We start from the raw sequence: 7,392 nt of genomic DNA, 5'->3' as shown, positions 1-7,392 counted from the left end.
TTATTATAATTTACTTTATTCTACATCCCTAATCTTACCCTATTCCTAAAGCCAACAACAACATTACTATAATAACAATAATAATTCATTACATTTATATAGTGCTTTTCTAGGCACTCAAAGCACTTTACATAGTTTGGCAGCCACATTGTGCCAGAACGCCGACCACACACCAGCCAATAAGTAAAAATGGGGATTGTTAGTAGGCCATGATGGTCGGAGGCCAATGGGAATTTAGCCAGGATGCCGAGGTCACAACCTCTACTCTTTTCGAAAGACATCCTGGGACTTTTAATGACCATAGAGAGTCAGGACCTCGGTTTAACATCTCATCCGAAGGACGGTTCTTGTTGACAGTATAGTGTTCCCATCACTACACTGGGGTGCTAGGACCCACACAGACCACAGGGTGAGCACCCCCTGCTGGCCTCACTAGCACCTCTTCCAGCAGCAACCTAGTTTTCCCAGGAGGTCTCCCATCCAGGTACTGACCAGGCTCAACCCTGCTTAGCTTCAGTGGGCAACTAGTCTTGGACTCCAGGGTGATATGGCTGCCGGTACTAACTATTAATAAGCAGCAAATTAAGAATGTATTGAGAGAAATGTCATAGTTAACAAGTCTTACCTATTCTAAAGTGTTACCATAATAACATAGCAATACACTAAGTAATAAGCTGCATCTACTAAATCTCGCTGTATTATAAAGTAATTGATAATGGACTTTTTTTATTTGAAAAGAAGATCAAGCAAGGTGTGAAATCATACTTTGCTTTAACAACACTTTCCCAAATGGTATGCTCCATAGAGAAGTTTCTGATGGAGCATTTCAAGGAATACATAAGATGAATTTTAAGAGTGTAGAAAAAACCAGGGCCCGTATTCATAAAGATTCTAAGAATCCTCTCAGAAAACTCTTAATTTACTTAAAAACTTTTACATGGGAGTTTTAGCTTAAGAGCGATTCGGGACCTATCTGAGAGCAACTCTGAATAAGGAAAAGACAAAAACTTTTAACTTAGTGAGGAGGTGGGGTTGACCCTGTTGCTATGTATTACACAATCTTTTGAAGTGTGTGATTGGTTGGTTGTCCAAGAAGGAAAAAAAAGAGTGATTTTAAGTATAGGGTCTATTCTAATTCTCACTTTGAAGTTACATGTGTATTTGACCATTCTCTCTCTCTCTCTCTCTCTCTCTCTCTCTCTCTCTCTCTCACACACACACACACACACACACATTATATGTGTGTATATAAATCCTTTTTTTATTAACCTTGCTTTTAATTTCCTATAAGGTATTTGATTGGCTTAGAATTATAAAAATTGTTCCACTCTTTCCAATTACAGTGATTGCTGTCCTATTTAAGTGGCGGTTTGAATGTTGGTTTTAATGTATCAAACATGGAATCAAAACCAAGGAGGATGAGAAAACCAGACTGGACAGAGGAACAGTGTTTACTGTTAGCCCAGTTAGTGGATGAACACAAGGCCATTCTTAAAGGAAAATTTGGGGCGGGTGTCACAGCAAGAGCCTATAAGCCTGCTATATTCATAAATGCAGTTTTTTGAGCCTGCAAGGTGGGAATGTCCAGTGGAAACTAAATGAACTGCGACACAATAAGATGTTCTGAAAGTGCTGTAATTGTTTGTTTGATCACTCTGCTTACAGAAGGTTGTGACAGACCCAAATCATCACTATTGCATTGTTGCATTTTCCCAGTTGCCAAATATTGTAATGTAGTGATTACTTTAATTTTTGGCACTATGGCATTTCTGTGCTGTGTCGGAGATGTTATCACGTCTCTAATAAGATCAGTCACAAACATGATCCCTGCACGATCTAATCTATAGCGTCTATTAACTCATAAACTGTCATCCATTGTCTGCAACACATTTCTTCTGCATCTTCGTCTTTCTGCCATTTTCTCCTCTGCTAAAGAAACTCTTAAGCCTCTTAAAAGTCCTCGTCTGTGCTCCTAACAAGTTTGACCTTAAGACCTCTTTTAAGGGTTAAGATGCTTTCTGAATTACTTTTTTCTTTACTAGGATTTTTTCTTTAATTTTAAGAGTAAACGCCCACATTTCTAAGAATTTTCTTAGAATTTTGTCACTAGGAGCTACTTTTTACATTAAGATTCTTTATGAATACGGGCCCTGGTCATTTAAAAAAAAAAAATGGATATCTGAAAAGACAACTGGCCTTTATGTCTGCAATTCTCTTTGGTCAGATATGGTCAATAATTTGGCAAACCCTGAGGTTTTCTGAATGCACTTTGTTTATTTTTATTTTTTTTCACAGAGTGAAAATACTGGATAATATAAGGTAACATGGATTTGGGTTAGGGATAGGTTTAGAGGTAGGGGTAGTTTCAGGGTAAGTACCTACAGTTGTTATTACCCAGTTATTGTACTATAACAAGTATATATGTACACGTGGAACAGGACTGTAATATAAAGTGCTACCAGTTTTCCCATTTATTCAAAATATGTGCATCTAAATACATTTCTGCAAAATATAAAAAAGCGTACCTATACATATGAATCGCTACCTTTTCCACTGAAAATAAACACTAGAGGGTTAAAAAAGCCTAATTTTGCACAATTACTTGAAGAATAATATTTTATATATCTGGAAAAAAAAAATGTACATGCTGCAACATTTCAAAACTGATTCTTTTGGATGTAAGTGTCATAATATTTAGCTTTATATGTATAGATCACGATAGTTCATTAACTTTTAGTGACACTCCCTGGATATTTGAATTATGAACCTGATATGTACCTGAAGCAACATAATAAAAACACAGCAATATGCTTCTATATCAATAATAATAAAATAAAAAAAAAACTTAAAAAAAACTGACAGTGTCACGTATTGAACCTGTGAGGGAATTACTACTGGACCCAAAATTACAGACAGACACAAGTGAATAAATCTTTGAAATTTTATTTTCAGTTTCTTTAATAACAATGTTCTCAGGATGCTGACAGGTCCTATCCAGGCCAGAAGGTGGCTACAGTTGAATAAGCAATGGGAGTATAAGTTCAGAGGAAGATCTGGAGGTTAGCAAGTCAGCTAAGTGATTCCAGGCAGGAACAGAGTGAATCAGCTTACAGACATTGCATGGCTTAGTGTAGCTAACAGGATTTAGTTGGTCTTCTGAGATGGGTGGGGTGATCTGTTTGGGAATAGAACCCTGGTTTACCACGTGACAGGCAGAGACACAGTCCACTGTACCACACATGAGAGTCTACCAGTGTTTGCTAGAAGGCATTCTGAGAAGTAAGAGGAGTAGAGAACAAACAAAGACAATGCAATCCAATTTCCTTTATCCTCTTCCAATCCAAATCAATTCCACAATCCAAATCCAAATCCAGAATGAACTGACAATCCAAATCCAGAGAAGCAAATTTACTAGTCAATCAAAATACTACCTCTTGATAAAGGTTCAGGCAGAGAGATACAATTCAGGTTCCAGGCAGGGTAGAGTTCACACAGGCTTCAAGAAACTGATTTAGGTACTGGCTGGAATGCTCACCAATGAGCTGATGAGACAATCTGGCAAGGAGGTAAGAGCAAGATTGACTTATATAGTTAGTGAGACAGGTGAAACCAATGAGGGAAATTAAAGAGGAGTTACAAGGCCAGGAACAGGAAGCTGGATGCTAGTTGTCAAAATAAAAGTCTAACAGGAACTGGTGACAGAATCATGACAGAACCCGTGTTTTAGCAACACTCAAAGAACATTTCACTTTATAACTGATGCGAAATGTGCAGTAATGATGCGATATGTGCAGAAATTTATTTAGAGGAACGTTTTTCGAATGAGCCTGGGATGAGTTTTCCTCTACATTCTTTTGATGCGCAATATCAATTAACAAATTTGCTGAATATTTGCTGCATAATCTTCACTGTATAAGTATCCTAAAAAAAACCTTAAATTCCTATAAATAATAGTCATAACATGAAATTCCATTTAGTCCCTACATGAAGCAAATAACTGTCCCATTGTTACTTTTGATTGGATTAGAGAATAATGGGTGTCCATTCCTGCTCCTGAAGGGCCACCTTGATGCAGAGTGCAGCTTTATCCTGCTTTAAAACATCTGCCAGGAAGTTTCATGTAATGCCAACAGATTCCAGAGTAACTGCAATCAGGAGGTTTACTAGCTAGTTTAGATGCATTTCCTTAAGGCTGGAGCTAAACTAAGCTTAGAGCATCTACTGCAGAAAATAATAATGTGCTACAATGCAGGAATTACAAAAATTTTAGCCAAAAGTATGCGGCTACCTGAACACCACACCCTTTGTTTGTCACACATTTAATTTTAGGATTTCTCCTTCCATTGTTGCCGCAACAGCCTCTATCTTCCATCTTCCTATCTTCCAAGCTTCCGGGAATATTTTCCACTAAATGATGGTGGCAGGGATTTGATCCCATTCAGAAACAAAAGAGCATCAGTGAGGTCAAACACTGATGTTGTGTGATGGGCAGAAAAATTCCACAGACACAATGACTCAAACAGGATGGGATGAGCTATGGGCCAAAGTTAAAATCCAGAGTTAGGGGTTTGTTGAGCAACAGCATTCCTCATCAAAAATGTGGGAAAATCTGGGACAACTGTGAATCTGTCCAGAACTGTCCGTCCATATCCATTCCTAATTAGAGAGGGCATAACACACAATAGCAGAGTTTTCTTTCTGTCTGTGATAACAACTGCTTACACACCTCATACATCTGGCTGGGTGGAAAGAAGAAAGATGCCACATCCCAGTTAGAGTATGCCTGAAGCCATGTTAGGAAACATACTTTTCTATTGGATTTTTGAAGATTTTGTTGTTTGATAAAACCAGAATTGCTAGGCAATATGTCAGGTCAAAACCTTATAAGCACCTCCTGGTGGGAATATTGCTACACTGTAGTACTGTATGGTGATGATAGTTGTATGTCTTGTATGTATATATTCTTCTTTTAGTGAATACCACAATTTTGAAGAGAGATGAAAGTCTGATGAGTGTAATTTTCAATAAAGTTACAATTTATGTTATAATAATATTATCCCTACTTTCTACAAACAGCTAAAGTCTGGGATTTCTGTGATATGTGATCATTTGTGGTGGATATATTTTTTTCTTTATCCAGTCAGAAGAAATGAGCATGAACTAAAATAGAAAAACATTTACCAAATACATTCCTCTGCACAATAATAATAATAATAAAAGAAAATTATTTGGCAAAGCTAGAGTGAGTAACCTCGGGACTCCATGTGTCCTGTTGACAGAATTGGACAGTTCTCATACGAGCAGTTAGCTTCAAAAGAACACCTCTGCTATGAGTAATAATTAGGAAACTGACCAAGAACACTCCTATGAACCCCATCCACTTCATCTGTGTCAATTTCTTTGTGTGAAGCACAGTCCTCTACAATCACTCACTGGGCGACTGGCATATGGGTTTAAATCATGGCACAAAATGTTTAGTTTTTAAGCAATGACAGTAAAAAAAAATTGTCAGTGAATTAAAGGACAACTGCTTTTCAATAAATAAACAATTAAATTGAGAAGGTAATGTGTGTTTTGAAATGTAAAAAGTCAAAGGATTCAAATTGAAATATTCAAGTGTATTTTTTTTTTTACTAGCTCGTTATTATATTATATATTAGTTTGAATTATATAACACATGGCAAGCAGTGACGCAATTTGCTATATTAATAGCTGTGCAGTCGCACCATAGAATTGTGTGTACAGCTGTGGCCTAATGGTTAGGGAGTCAGACTAGTTACCTGAAGGTTGCTGGTTTGAGTCTTTGTGCTGGCAGGAGTTGTAAGTGGGAGGAAGTGAATGAACAGTGCTCTCTTCCACCCTCAATACCTATGGCTGAAATGCCCTTGAGCAAGGCACTGAACCTCCAGTTGCTCCCTGGGTGCTGGATATATATCTGCCCACTGCTCTGGGGGTGTGTTCACTTCTCACTGCTGTGTGCACTTGGATGGGTTAAATGCAGAGCACCAATTCCAAGTATGGGTAACCATACTTTATTTATTGAAACAAAGACAGTAAGACATGGTTGAATAAACTACAGAGTGTTAATTCAAATAAAAAATGGTATATAAGTGGTAGGCTATTTTAGAAAGGAACATTTAAAAGGTGAAAAAGAAGAATTAGGGAGAATTAATAAATTATGAAAGATTTTTTTACGCTTGTGTGAAAAATGTTTAATCATGCAATCAACAAAAAGTATGATTACAAGTATTATAAATTGTAATTTAATCTAATTACAAGTACTTATTTTTTGAAGTTAGATCACGTAATCCAGATTACAAGTAATCAGTTACTCCCCAGTTTGTCATGATCACCAGTTGGAGTGCCCATGAGCTTCAGGGGGTAGGTACGCCACCCCAGAATCTCCTTCCATAGCTGGGAAATTTTCTACAAGATACTTGATCTCAAAGTGCAACAGGAAATTGGAATTCCACTCAATGAGGCGGTTAGGAGGAACAGTTTGCTGAAGGTACAAAATTGCTGCAAGTTCTGAGGCAAATCACACAACACTGTCATCTGAATATCTTTCATCCCCTCCCTCTTGTCTCTCAAATGCACACACTCTCTTTCTCTCCACCGCTCTAGATTTATGTCCCCTGTCACAATATTTAAAAGATGTAATTCCTCAATGTTACTCTGCTACAGTATCTATGCATGCCAGGGACCCATGCAGCTCAATAACCTCTGCATTAATTTAACACATTGGTAGGTGTGACTTGCATTGCCACACATGCACAAGAAGCTCTACACAACCTTTACTGCAAACTAATTGTGTTCTTAATAATTTTTGTCCATTTATAGATATAAAATAGCAAAAAAATTCTTGTTACAATGAATTATCTAGAAAGTAGCAGCATATTATAAGCAACATAGCATAATATGAACAATTTGCCTATACGTACAACTCATTGCAGTTTCCATCTGAAATGAGCACTAGTGGCAACAACATTTGTTCTTTTTCTCACAAATTATGATTAAACTGGAAGACTGTCAATTAATTAATATTTATTTTGTGTGGGTCCTTGCACTTACCAACATTTTGACATTTCCATCTCATAATCAGTTCCATATGTCAGTTCTCTGGCAAAGTAAACTTGCTCAGTTGCTCACCTGGTACAGCTCTTGCATTTTGGAGCAATTGGGTGAGAGTCTAATAAAACACAAAACATGATAAAAGAGCTCAAAAACTCGTAGATGTGGCATGGTTACTTCAGCAAATGTCTGTTTTAAGAATTTTAGTCTTAGTCTTTATATTCCCAAAACAAGTACGCATTAACTTTGTACTTCTTCCAAAACATCCACTGCCACTCGCATTTGTTTTGTCAACGTATGTTTCCCAAGTCATGCTTCTCT

At 37.2% G+C, this 7,392-nt stretch overlaps 1 pseudogene; it reads right to left on the bottom strand.

Moving 5' to 3' along the window:
- Nucleotides 1-442: 442 nt before the first annotated feature.
- LOC113048688 (uncharacterized) lies at nt 443-559 on the bottom strand (annotated as a pseudogene).
- Between the last annotated feature and the right edge of the window lie 6,833 nt (nt 560-7,392).

Source organism: Carassius auratus, chromosome 29 (genome assembly GCF_003368295.1).
Source record: "Carassius auratus strain Wakin chromosome 29, ASM336829v1, whole genome shotgun sequence".
Taxonomy (NCBI): Eukaryota; Metazoa; Chordata; class Actinopteri; order Cypriniformes; family Cyprinidae; genus Carassius; species Carassius auratus.
This window is presented reverse-complemented; position numbering and strand designations above follow the sequence as displayed.